The sequence below is a fragment of the Equus asinus genome, chromosome 15 (assembly GCF_041296235.1).
Source record: "Equus asinus isolate D_3611 breed Donkey chromosome 15, EquAss-T2T_v2, whole genome shotgun sequence".
Taxonomy (NCBI): domain Eukaryota; kingdom Metazoa; phylum Chordata; class Mammalia; order Perissodactyla; family Equidae; genus Equus; species Equus asinus.
Window position 1 is genome coordinate 32,928,372 of NC_091804.1, and position 13,517 is coordinate 32,941,888.

General features: G+C 47.1%; 1 protein-coding gene across 15 annotated transcripts in view; it reads right to left on the reverse strand.

The window, feature by feature from the left end:
- The window catches only part of PTPRT (protein tyrosine phosphatase receptor type T), a 1,011,807-nt gene that overhangs the window by 55,015 nt on the left and 943,275 nt on the right, over positions 1-13,517 (reverse strand). The window lies entirely within an intron of this gene.

The window sequence follows — 13,517 nt, forward strand, 5'->3', positions numbered from 1 at the left end:
CTGGTTGGCAGGAGAGGCTCAACTTGCCGGCTAGGTCACTGGGCACACAGCACCGATGTCGCTGCAACCACTGGCCAGCCCACCTTACTCTAGGGCATGAGTGGGGTTCTCAGCAAGCGGGCTGGAGAACTCTGGGTATCCCCAAGCGTCCCCAGGGGTCAAGGAGGTCAGGTCAGCTTATCCTGTTAGCCTTATATAGCACTTTGCAGTTTATAAGCTCAGCTAGTACTCCTGACTGGAAGCCCCTGAGAACAAGGATGTTATTTGTTGTGTTTCCTGACCCGTCCTCTGTACCTCCACGTGGGGCAGGTCCTCAACAAGTACTCTGTAAATGTATGAATGGCTCAGCTCACTGGACTCTCACAATGATCCTGGGAGAGAAGGAGGATGGGTGCTCTTAGCCCTTGTTACAAATGAGGAAACTGAGGCTTACAAGGACTCACTGGTCACATGGCCAGTGGATGGTGGAGCTTGGAAGAGTGGGGTTCTCTTAACTCTGAGGTCAGATACTCCTGCTTCCAAAGGTCTAAGCAGGATATTAGAAACTTCCTCAAGTGTACACAGCTGAGGGAATTAATGACAGAGAAGTGGCTACCCAGGAGATGGAAGAGTTGAGAAGCAAAACAGAGGAGGGTGAAGCAATTCAGATATAAGCACCAAGAAGGAGACATTATCTCCCCAGGGCTGGAGGGACAGAGGGAAGAGGCAGGGCTGCCAGAACTCAGAGGCTGGAGGGACGGAGGAAAGAGGTAGAGTTGCCAGAACTCAGGGCTGGGGCCCCCTGTGGAAACTGGAGCCACAGTGGGCTTCTCTCGGGGGAGCTGGAGGAAAGGAGGATCTTCCTTGGCTTCTAAAGAAGGCGCCTGTGAGTGGGACAGAGGGGGAGAAATACCCTGGCTTCTTCCTTTCTCCTGCCCTCCAACCTCCCACTAGTTCATGTCATTGGCCAAATGCAGCCAGAAGCCAGCTGATAAGAGAGACTGAGACATGTAACCTGCAGGGGTCCGTTCCCCGTGACAGAAAGTTAAGCAAGAGAAGGTAAGGAATGGATTGGAGGATGGACAAACAGGCCCAGGGCTGGCCAGGATACCATCCATATCCATTATTTAATTAACTAATCAATTAATTCAAAAATTATTCATTGAGTATCTCCTGTGTGTCAGGCAGTATGCTAGGCAGTGAGATACACTGGATGCCACTTTTATTCATCATAGGGAAGAGTTTAAGTGGAAGCAACTAGAGGGGGTAGGTTGGAGGTCTAAGTCACCCCTTTGGGTGGGTGGGAGAGTGGGGTGTGAAGTCGGGGAGGGGTTTGAAGGTAGCCTTTATGGAGTTCGTGGGAGCTATCAGACACTTTACATACATAATCTCACTCAATCGTTTATTCCTCAAAATAGCTCTATAGGTCATTATAATAACATCGTCATGATGTAGTATTATTCTTTCCATTTCACAGATGAAGAAACTGGGGCTCAGAGAGGTTAAGCAAGTCTCCCGTGTTACACAGTCTGTAAGTGGCAGAGCTGGGATTCCATCTCAGGTCTGACCCTGAACCCTTACTCCGTTCATACAGTGGGCTGCCCCTGGACCTCCAGCATCTTGCAGTTCTACTCCTGGAGTCTGTGCCAATGTTTGCTCCCCAGCTCCAGCAGTATTCTAGCCCCAGAGTGTGGGAGTTCCTGGGGGACATCCCGCCCAGCAGGGATTCAGATGAGGCCCAGCACCTGACTGAGCTCAGGCTGTTAACCTTGTTACCAGTGGTTACAAAAACTGTAAGACTTAAAAAAGTGAAAATGCATATTGTGTTTTCACTCAGTGGTCTCACTAATGACTTATTGATTCAAAAATCTCCTTTATTTATTGAATTATGCCTGCCCCTAGGGGGGCTATAGCACTGGAAGCAGAGATTCTGGTTTAAAGGAAAGGGAATTTTTTAAAATATAAAATGAAATTTAAAATCAGAAAGCAAAAATGATTAAAAACAAAACAAAAAGAAACAAACTTATTTCTTCCGGTTAAATATTCTTGAAGATGAAAGGTGCTTCCAACCAACAGAAGATGGTGTTGGCCAATCTCTCCTCTTCGTTCATTTATTAAGCAGACATTCACTGAGCACCCACTATGTGCAGGCTTGTTGAAGGGGCTAAAAAGTATTATCAAAATGATACTCACGCTTAGTGGATTTGATAGTGCAGTAGGGGAGACAGACTATACCAGAAGTGGAAATTCAAGATCTAGAAAGTGGGGAACAGAGGGCTTTGTGAAGTGATATGTGAATGAGGAATTAAAAGTGAATAAGGCTTGGCCAGTGGACAAGGAGGAAGGGTCTTTCCACCAGAGGGAACAGCAAGAGTGAAGGCAGAGATCCTGGAAAAGCAAGCACCTCGGGGAAGCTTCAAACAGTTTCGTGTCTTGTGAGCACAAAGTGCGAGGGGATTAGCAATAGGAGGAGAGACAGAGGAGGTGGGCGGGGGTTAGACTATAAAGGGCTCTCCAGGCCACTTTAGGGCACTTAGATGCAAGGAACCACACTGCGCTCTGCAGGGCATCGAAATACAGACTCTATTTTCTGAGACTGTGAAAGGCTATTTTAGTATGAAATGACCAAGATTCATTTCCACATGGGCTAATCTGGGGTAAGTAGGATACATTTTTAATATGTGATGTGATGTATGGAGCTGTGGGTCAGATCTGTGTTCAGATCTTAGCTCCATCACTTAGCAAGTCAACGATATCTTTTAGCCTTGGTTTTCTTAGCAAAACGGAGCCAATACTATATAGTTCACAGAATGTTGGGAGGATTAAATGAGGAAATGTGGACATGAAAAGTGCTACGACATTAAGACAATGAAAAGACAAGCCACAGACTGGGAGAAAAATATTTGCAAAGACATATCTGATAAAGGACTTGTATCTAAAATATACAAAGAACTCTTAAAACTCAACAATAAGAAAACAAATAATCCAATTAAAAAAATGGGTAAAAGACCTGAATAGACACCCGACCAAAGAAGATATACAGATGGCAAATAAGCATATGAAAAGATGTTCAACAACATGTATGTCACTAGGGAACTGCAGATTAAAACAACGAGATACCTCTGCACACTTATTAGAATGGCCAAAATTCAGAACACAGACAACACCAAATGCTGATGAGGATGTGGAGCAACAGGAACTCTCATTCATTGCTGGTGGGAAAGCAAAATGGTACAGCCACTTTGGACAACAGTTTGGCAATTTCTTCCAAAACTAAATATACTCTTATCCTATGACCCAGCAATTGCTTTCCCTGGTGTTTACCCAAATGAGTCGAAAACTTATGTCCACACAAAAACCTGCACACAAATGTTTATAGCAGCTTTACTCACAATTGCCAAAACTTAGAAAAGGCCAAGACATCCTTAAATACGTGAGTGGATAAACTGGTATATCTATACAATGGAATAGGATCCAGCGATATAAGGAAATGGGTCATCAAGTCTTGAAGACATGGAGGAAACTTAAATGCATACTGCTAAGTTAAAAAAGGCAGTCTGAAAAGGCTTTACATTTCTGGACTTCAAGGTCTAGAAAGTGGGGGAATTGAAGGCTCTGTGAAGCAAAATGGGAATGAGGAATTAAAAGTGAGGAAGGCCTGACCGGTGGACAAGGAGGAAGTCTTCCTATCAGAGGGAAAGAGCAAGAGTGTTTCTAAGTCTACTACATTCTGGAAAAGGCAAAACTATAGAGACAGTGAAAAGATCAGTGGTTGCCAGGCACTTGGAGGGAGGGATGCATATGTGGAACACAGAGGATTTTTAGGGCTGTGAAATGATTCTGTATTATACTCTAACGGTGGATACATGTCATTATAAATCTGTAAATACCATAGACCTGTACAACACAAAGAGTGAACCCTAGTGTAAACTATGGACTTTAACCAATACTAATGGATCAATATTGGTCCATCAATCGTAACAACTGTTGTTACAATGATTCAAGATGTTAACAATGGGGGAAATCAAATGTGGGTAGGGGGGACAGAATATATGGGAATTCTCTGTACATTCTGCTCAATTTTTCTGTAAATCTAAAACTCCCCTAAAAAAAGTGCTGGGTACACAGCAGGTGCTTAATAAATTGTGGTTGTGGGCTGGATGTGAGGCAGGCAGTGAGATGATGGCAGAGATGATTAGAAACAGCGCTTCCCATTTGCCCTTCGTACCAAATGTGAATCCATCTTTCTGCAGAGGCAAGAGCTATTGCCTGTATTCACTAAAGGGCAGAATGCAGCCACAGGTCCACCAGAAAGGCATTGCAAGAAGTAGCAGTGTCCTCATGGTTTATTTATTCCTTCTGGGAGATGCTAATATTATTTTGTGTCCTCTTCTTCTTCTCACTTTATATAATTAGAAGGATAAAAAATTGTGTTTATCCACACACACGGAGAAAGATGGGGCAGCGGGCAATGTGAAGGAGTTTATCCAAGGTAATTTACGAGCAGCCCAGAACGTTCATCATGCCCTATCTACATTTTGCAAGCTTGAAAAACAGCTAATTTGGTACTCCTTGTTTGATATTCAAGACAAGGAGAGGAGTTGAGAAGAGTCATGTAGGGGAGAAGCAAACCCCTCAAGGGTGGCGAGAGAGGAAGGTGCAGGAACCTGGCTCCACCCAGCTCTCAGCTGGGGTGGGAGGTGGCAAGAACTAGCTTGTGGGGAGGAGAGAATGGCTGACAGGCGGCAGATGGGAGACACAGCTGCAAAGACCTGTAGATCCAAAGAGCTTCCCTGAACATAGCTCTAGGGGAACAGAAACATCGTCCCTCTGGAATCAGTCTGTTCCTCGTAGTTTTAGGACAAAGACCAGTAGATTGTTGGTAAATGTTTTACAAATAGCTCTCCGGAGGAAAACAAGGCTCTGATCTGTGGTGTCTTCTGATTTCTGTGGTATAAATACTCCCACCATGATGGATTTCAAGCCACCAACATGGCATCCTCTAGCTCACAAAATTCCTGAAAATTTAGCCATCTGCTCTTGCAAGCTGGCGTGGAGTGCCAGGACACCATCTGTCACTGGACACAGAAAAAAGCCTTACCACATCCCACATGCTTTGCCTGATCTGATGGTTTGTGATCTACTTCCCCATCCAGACTCATGCCTCTCCTCCTCACACACTACTCTGATAACTGTACCTTTCTTTCAGTTGCTCAAATACACAATGTCCGCTCTGACATTGCACAGGGCCTTTGCACATACAAATGAATACTCCAAACCCTGTAAGGCTGACAACACCTCATTCTTTAGCTGTCAGCTCAATGCTCTTTCCTCAGGAAGGCTCCTATGATCTCTGCACCCCAGACTCTGATAGCTCCCTGTATTTTTCTTCAGAACTCTTAGAGCAGTTGTATTTCTGTGACTTTCTGATTGACCCATGGCTCCCCTTCACACCCTATTTAAGGAAGGCACCCTATTCACTGAACTCCTCTACAGCATGTGACACACAGCAGGTGCTCAACAATGATCGGTTCAAAAAATGCGTTCATCTTTGTGTCTGAAAAGCTGAGAGCAAGAAGGGGCAGTGCTCCTTGCTTATAACCATACAGTTGATTTTAGGTAAGCTGGCCTGGGACCCAAGGCTCTTCCCTCTACACAAGGCTGGCAGAGTATGCCTGGATCCTGTGTTCAAATTCTTCCTCCTCCCATGGCTGACCCCTTACCCCACCTTCCGATCCAGTCTATTCTGCCCCAAGATTGGCAGCCAGTTCAGGCCTTCAGCGGGATGGAGGTGAGGTATTAAGTGGCTCTGGAGGCAAACCTGAGTTCTGTCACTCACTAACCGTATCACCTGGGGCAAGCTACTTACCTCCCCTGGGCCTCAGTTTACCCAACAATAACATCAAAATCATAGCTACCTTCGCAGACCTGTTGCAAGGATTATAAGGGGTAAGATATGAAAGCACCTGGTGCGTTGTAAAAAATCAACAGAAATATGAAAATTCAGTTTTCTTATTATTCTAGACCAGTGGTTCTCAAAATTTAGTCCCTTGACCAACAGCATCAGCAAGATGCTGTTGGAACTTGTTAGAACTTGTCAGAAATGCAAATTCTTGAGTCCCAGCCCAGACCAGCTGAATTAGAAACTCCGAGGTGGGGCCGAGTAACATGTATTTTAACAGGCCCTTCAGGAGATTCTGATGCACACCCAGGCTTGAATATTTACCAGAGAGGTGCCCTGGCTATTCACTTCTATTTGTCTTGGGAAAGACCAAAAGATCTTATTGTACTGGGCCATGAGACTAGAGACCCATCTTGAGTTAGGGGTGAGAGAGAGGAATTTACCTGTGTGGAGTGCATAAGATGTTCCACGCACTAGTCTAGAAGCCTTAAGGATGCTATGCCATTTGGTTCTCATTGTAATCCTGTGAGGTATACATAGCATCATCCCATTTTGGGAATGAGAAACTCAAGGCTCCAAGAAGTTTAACAACTCAGGAGGTGGTATAAGTTTGAGAGCTTCCTTGTCGAGTGGTGGGGTCCCTACTCTTCCTGGAACCCTGAGACTCATTGCCTCCATGCCCCTTCCATGCCAATTCTGACTCTAACACTGTCCCATCCTATTGTGTTCCCACGCCCACCCCAGAAGAGAGGACTCATTTTCTTCCTTTGCACAGTTCTAACTCTCAAAACAAACCACAGCTCCTCCTCCCTTCCTCCATCATCAAAGGCAACCCAATAAATTGGTCTTCTCAAGTCACATCCCCTTAAAGAGAGAATCACTCCAGAGGGGTGGGTTTGGGGAGAGACTATCATTTGATACATGATGTTCTTTCTTCCTGTCTTCTGGGCACTTAAGGAGGGTAAAGAAAAGGTGCAATTTTTCAGAGAAAAGAGATTTGACTCATTACAATGAATTGTGGAGCTGAAAAATCATTTCCTAGAAGTACTGGAAATGTTAATGCCATCATCTTGCACGAGTGGATGGGGAGGAGGCAGGTAATTCCACCGAGACTGCCTGGTACCTCATTGAAGCTAAAGGTCTGCACATTCAATCTTGATTGAATTACCATTATCAAGAGAGAGGGTGGCTTGGGTGTGAGAGGGAAACAGCCTGACACTCTGTGCACCTCTTCATTCTGCCAATTCCATGCTGGCTGAGGTTGGGCGCTCCCCTCTGCAGGGCCCTGCGAGGAGCTGCTCCAACAGATGAAGCCTTTGGGGGAGTAGAGGAGGCTTAAGCACAGAGGGGCAGAGAATTGAGAGAAGTTAGAGGGACAGTGACCCAGCTGATGAGTTCATTGATTCATCCTAAGCAGGCTGTCCAGCCCATACCCTACTAAGGGAACTTTCTGAAGAAAGGGGAGAATGTTCCTTATTTGGATTCCTTTGGAAGCAGAATCTGAGACCAAGATTTGAGTGCAAGCACGATCTGAGAGGTGATCCCAGGAAACATCAGAAAGAGAATGGGAAGTGAGATAGAGAAAGGAAGGAATCCAATAAGGCATGTGTCATCAAGTAAGCTATGAATGTAGACAACTGGGGCTTAATCCTGTTAGGGAGCTCCAGGAGATAGTGCAAACACGCACTTCCAAGTTTATTCCTCTCCAAGGGAGCGGGAGCTGGGGAATTTGTACATCTACCCCTGTCAGTCATCAGATGGGGGCTGCTCCTGGGGATTTACTTTCCTGGCACTTTCAGCCTGCCCTGTAAGCAGGCAGAGAGGGCTCCAGTGGCCAGAACAAGTCCCCAGAAAAAGAGACATAGGCAGCGGCAGTAGGAACTAGGGTCAGCATGTATGGAAGTGGTGGATGTTGGGGGATATGGCAGGTGACTTCTGTACCAGGATCGGTCTGTAGGGCCCAGGCAAGAGCCATCCTCAGAGTTAGCAAAGGAGAATGGAGCCCGAGAGCTGGGAACGCCGAACGAGGCACTCATTTTGTCATCCTAGCTCTGTCTTTCCAGGAATCAGCAGAGAAACCGCCGTGAAAAAACTCCTCTGGGTTTGTTTGGAACCCGAATTCCTCCCTGGAAGTGAGAATGGCCTCTCCAAAGAGCTCGTCCCAGTCTGCCATCTGTTCTGAGGTCAGAGGCCTCAGCACATTCTCTCCCAAAATCATGGATGTGTCTTGATGCAGAGAGACTCCTAGGTAGGGAGCACGTGGCACCCTGGCAGGCACGAGCCCAGCTCTGCCCTAGAGACTTGCTGTGTGACCTTGGGTAGGGGTTCTACATCTCTGGGCCATCGCTCCTTGCCTGTGAACTCAACGAGGCTAGACTAAGTTTCATCTAGGTTTAAAAGTCTATGCACCAGATTCAGATTCAATATCTATTCACCTTAATTTGCCATTTTTGCAATGGGAGATGAGAAACTGAGGGTCAGAGAGATGAAGTCACCTCACTCAAGGTCATGCACCAGGTGAAGGGCAGAACTGAGACTAGCACTCAGGTCTGCCTGACTCCATGTCCAATAAACCTATACATCTGTTGTCTTAGATTAAGGGGAAAGAAGTCTCAGAAAACGTCCCAGGTATCTTGTTTGCCCTTCAGACCCTCTCTCCAGCCTTCTGCACCTGGCCCCCTATCCAGGCGGCTGATATCTGTGGACAAGACTGGAGGTTCTCAACCTTGAACGTGCATCAGGCTTACCTGGAGGCTTTTCAAAACACAGATTGCTGGACCCCACCCTCAGAATTCCTGGTTTGGTAGGTCTGGGGCGCAGCCCAAGAAAGATTTCTAACAAGCTCCCAGGTGCTGCTGCTGCAGGGACCACACTTCGAGAACCACTGAACTAGGCTCACTCGTCCTCTGGCATCTGGCCGGGTTTAGCCCATGGAGAGCACAGGCAGGAGACTGGAGGAGGGGGCACTCCTTGCTTCAGTTCCCTTTGTTGAGGTCACGATGGGCGGGCGGCAGCGCCACTGAAGGTCGCACCTCTGGTCAGGTCTTCTCTCTTTCTCCGCATCCTGGTAACCTCTCCCACTGCATCCTCTGTGGGTGGGGATGCTAGTTAGCCCCAGGGTTCTGCACTATCCCTTGTAGTCTCTCTACACCTAGTTCCCACCTTTATAAGCAATCTCTTGAATAAATTCTCCTCAAATCACCCTATTTGAGGGTCCCATCTGTGTCCTGCTGGGACCCTGACAGATCCCAGAAGGCAAGCCTCATTTTATAAAACTTGCAACTCCTGAGATCACTTCCCCTCTTCAGTGTCCTTTCCTTCCTGCCAATCCAGGAAGCACCCTCTAGAACTTCCATGTGGGGAGCGCTTTGGTATTCTTGAAATTTCCTGTGTCTGCAATTTCTGCCCCAGAGCTACTTGAAAGCAAAGCACTCTTTGCACATTTCCCTCATTGATTTCCTTCCCTTTCCCTTTCTTTCTATGTACACTCCCTGAAAACCCCACAGTCCCTATTACTAACTTCTAAACAGAAGCATTTGGAAGAAAGGGCTTATTTAGCCAAGGTTTTGCTCTCATTCTTCCTCTTGCAGGCGGTGCCCTCCCTCCTTCTCGTCCCTTCCATCTTTTCTGTTCTTCCTGGCCTGGGCCTTTGTCCACCACTCCAGCCTCTCAGTGCTCTGGGTTCCTTAAGATGCTAATCACACCCAGTGTTCTTCTTGTGCCAAGAATATTTCTATTTATCGAGGCATGGCACACTTTGCCTTTGGGAGGGACACACACAAGGGCAGGAACACTGTTCATTCCTCGGGGCTGTTTCTCTTTTACCTTTCTCATTTCCATTCCAAGACTTTTTTTTTTTTTCCCTTGGTTCCCCTTTATGTCTTCTGCTGCTTTTGAATCCACTGGTTAGCTCAGCACCGTCTCCTTTCAGTACTGAGTACAGACCTGCTCCAGCCCTGATCTGTTGCAGAATTATTAACCCTTAAATTAGAAAGGAGATTCAGGTTTATTGAGGCCCCTCAAGATGATATCACTAGGTGTTTGAATTCCCTCGACCTCCATTTGGGTTTCCCCAGAACTAGATGTAAGAGGAGGATTCCAGCGCAAGTAGTTTATATGGAGGAGAAGGGGACACCAGTAGGAAACAGGAGGAGTAAGACAGCCAAGAGAAGGTAGACTGGAAGGGGTGAGTTTTCAAGCCCAGTAAGACTGTGGGCAACTGCAGCCTCCTCCCCAGAGAGACTCTGGAAAAAGGTTTAGAACGCCTGCCCGCCCCCCCACCTGCCCCGCAGTGGGAGGGTAAGGAGCTGGGCTATTTCATGGTCCATGGCCTTGTGCGAGGACAGAGCATCCTTGCCAGCCTTGGAGAAAGTCCTTGGGTAAAGAGATGCAGACAGGGCAGGTCTAAGGCGGAACAAGTGAGCACCTAGGACACACACTTTAACGAGGCACTCGCCCTCAGGGTCGTGCAAATGCAGGGTCAACAGCTGCGACTGGGGCATCCTTGAATGTTGCATGCTGGGTGCCTTGCCCGCCTCCCCCTCGTCCTGGCCCTGGATATGGGTACTACCAGATGGTGTTACTGCACAGCAAGGTGGTGAGGCCGTGGGTGTGGGTGGGACACTGACAGCATCTTCTGTACCCCCAATGATGGAGTTCTAATCCCCCTTATTGTTTTTTCTTGCTGCCTGGCATCCTGCCTTTTCAGATGCAGCTCTCAGAGGGATGGAATTGTTTTCTTCCTTTCCCTCTGCGTCCCGTCTCTACACTCTCTTCATCAGGCTCAGCATCTTTCCCTACTGGAATATCATTGTTCCAGGTGTCGTCCTGGTCCAGCCTCCTCCATCTAACCCTTATGGGTGTTCTCTATTTTATTTGGGAAGCCAGAAGGGAAAGACCCACTGCTCAAGCTCTTCAGGCTCTTGCTGAGTCTGCGCTTTACAAGATTTAGTTCTTATTTACTGAGCACCAACCATATGCCAGGTTTGGGGAAACATGAGTGCAAGATAGTCATGGTCCTGCTGTCACAGAGCATCTAGTCCAGTGAGGGAGTCAGGCAGTCAACAGAGAGTGGTCCAAATGCCTCTCAATCACAATGATGACGAGGGCTAAGGATGAGAAGTGTATCATGCTCTAGCAGTGAATAATGGAGTTTTGATGAAATTCGAAGAGTCAGAAGGATTCTCTGAGGAATTAATGACTGAACTAAGATCTGAAGAATAAGTAGAACTTAGTAGGGCAAAGAGAGGAGGGAAGGGCACTTTGATAGAACAGAATGTGCAAAGTCCTTGTGGCATGGATGAGCATGGAAAACTCAATGGACTGAATGAAGGCCAGTGTGGCTTCACAGAGGAGACCATGATGGAGAGGACACAATGTGAAGTGGGACTGGAGAGGCAGCTGAGGGCTGTGGATAAGGAGTGCTTGAGTGAAGGGAAGCCATCTGAGGGTTTTCAGCAGGAAAATGACATGGTCCAATTCATGTTTTGAGGAGGTCCCTCTGGCTTCTGTCAGAGATCAGATAGATAGAAAGTTGGGAGCAAAATCAGATGTGGAGCAACCAGGAAGGAGGCTGGACTGGTGAGAGCTGATGCTGGCTCAGGCAAGGGTGCTGAGTGCAGAGGGTGAGCGGTGGGAGGTCCAGATACATGCACAGCTTTGCTTCTCACCATCGGACCCCGCAGGCTTTGGCCCAGATACCAGCCTGGGTACCAGCCTGGATATCCCCATCTCTCAGGGAGGCAGGGTCTCTTCACTGGGCTCTAGTCATTTAGTTTTTCTTACCTGCCCAACACCCCAGGAGGAAGACCCTGAGAGCTAGTGCCTCCTTATAGAGAGCGAGTATCAAATTTATGCTCATTTGACAGAGAGAAGACTAAGGTTTAGCATGATCCCCAAGATGTCGTGGCTTATAATTTAGTGGACCCTACCTGAACTCACAGTCTGATGGGGGGAACAGACAAGAAAGCAGATATTCTAGGGCACAGTATGCACAGTGCTGGAGCAGAGGATGGTCAGAGCGAGCAGCCACCTGTGCCCAGAATGGGAGCTCCCTGGGAGCACAGACTGAGGGTCCCAGAGCCCAGCTCACGGCCTGGCTCAGAGGAGGCACACACATCGTAAGTCTTAATACACACTTCCTGATGGATTGAACATCTCTTTCCAACACTTCCCTTACAAGAAATCCTGCTGTCTGCATTACTATCTTCCAAGACACAAATTACAAATGTTTTCTAATTAGTTCTACCATTCACAGCCCATTCCTAAATCAGCACAGGAAACAGCTAAGCTAAAACTTCTGCCTCTTTCTTCCTTTACAAGCTGCCTGTAGCTTACGCTTTCTTCCTCCAAGCTTTTTCTTAGGCAATGTCTAGACAGTTAAACAAAACAAAACAAAACACGGAACTGTGCTAGAAATAATTTGTTATTCAGGATTTTTTTTTTCTCACTGAACTGGGGTACCCTGAGAGCTGAGACCAAGGAATGCTATGCACCCAACTGGTGAGATGTCAAAAGGTCCAGGCTGGCTACACTGTGGCAGACAAAGGCTGTTGTAGACTCCTGTGCTAATCAGAATATATGCTTAGCATTTTGTATGGGGTAACTCTGCCCTCTCTGTTATGTTGCTTCGAAGGCTGTACATACCAATATTTGGCAGTGACAACACTTGTGTGTAACCTGTGCATGGTCTTCAGTTCTATGGCAGTCTCCTCTGAGAAATCAACACTATGTACGAGTCACACACAACTATTGTTACTGCCTTTGTTTAGGCCTCATCATCCCTTGCTGGGATATCTGCAGTAGCCTTCTAACTGGTCCTTCTGCCTCCAGCCTCTCCCAATCTAACCCACCCTCCCAATCAGCTATCCTAGTGATCTTTCCAAAACAGACATCTGATCACGCCCTACCCCTCCCCAACCTGGCTTATTCCATGTGCCCACATGGGGATTCAGTGAATCCTGGTTAAAATAAGGTGGAAAGATATATCCACACTGCTCATCAGTGACTCTAAGGAAGTGACTCTATGGCTAAGAGTAATGGTGCCAGGCACTGTGCCAAGGGCTTTATGTACGTTTTCCCAGCGATTCTCTATTATTTTCATCATTTTAAAGGTGAGGGAACTGAAGCTTAGCGAGGTCAGGTACCTGCTCAGTGCCCCACGGCTGGGATAAAAGCCGAGGCAGTTTGATTCCAGAGGGTTCTAACTACTCTGAACCACTGCCTTTATCAAATCACACACAAGGGTTGCCTATAGGAATGCTAAAACTCATTGTTGAGCAAAAGTCAGTGTCCTTTCATGCCTCCCCTAGCTCCGCACAGAACATGCTTTCTGCCTGCAGGCTCAGTACCACCAAATGCCTGTGCCAATGCAGGCCTGGAGTGGCACACACTCACCTTAGAGCCCCTGTCCCATTAGCAGTGGGGTCTGACAGAAGTCATAATGCCCTAAACCCTGTCTCTTGTGTGACCAGAGTAGTCTTGGGTTCTTTTGAGCCCTGAGCTGGCTGCTCCCCAAACCCTCAGACTTAAGTGAGAGTTTCTGGCTCCTTCTGAGCATCAATTCTTGCTTGGGACTCTACATTCTTAGAGTAGCACTATTCTCTTGCTAGATGTTCTCAGCTCCTTCCTCATGGGC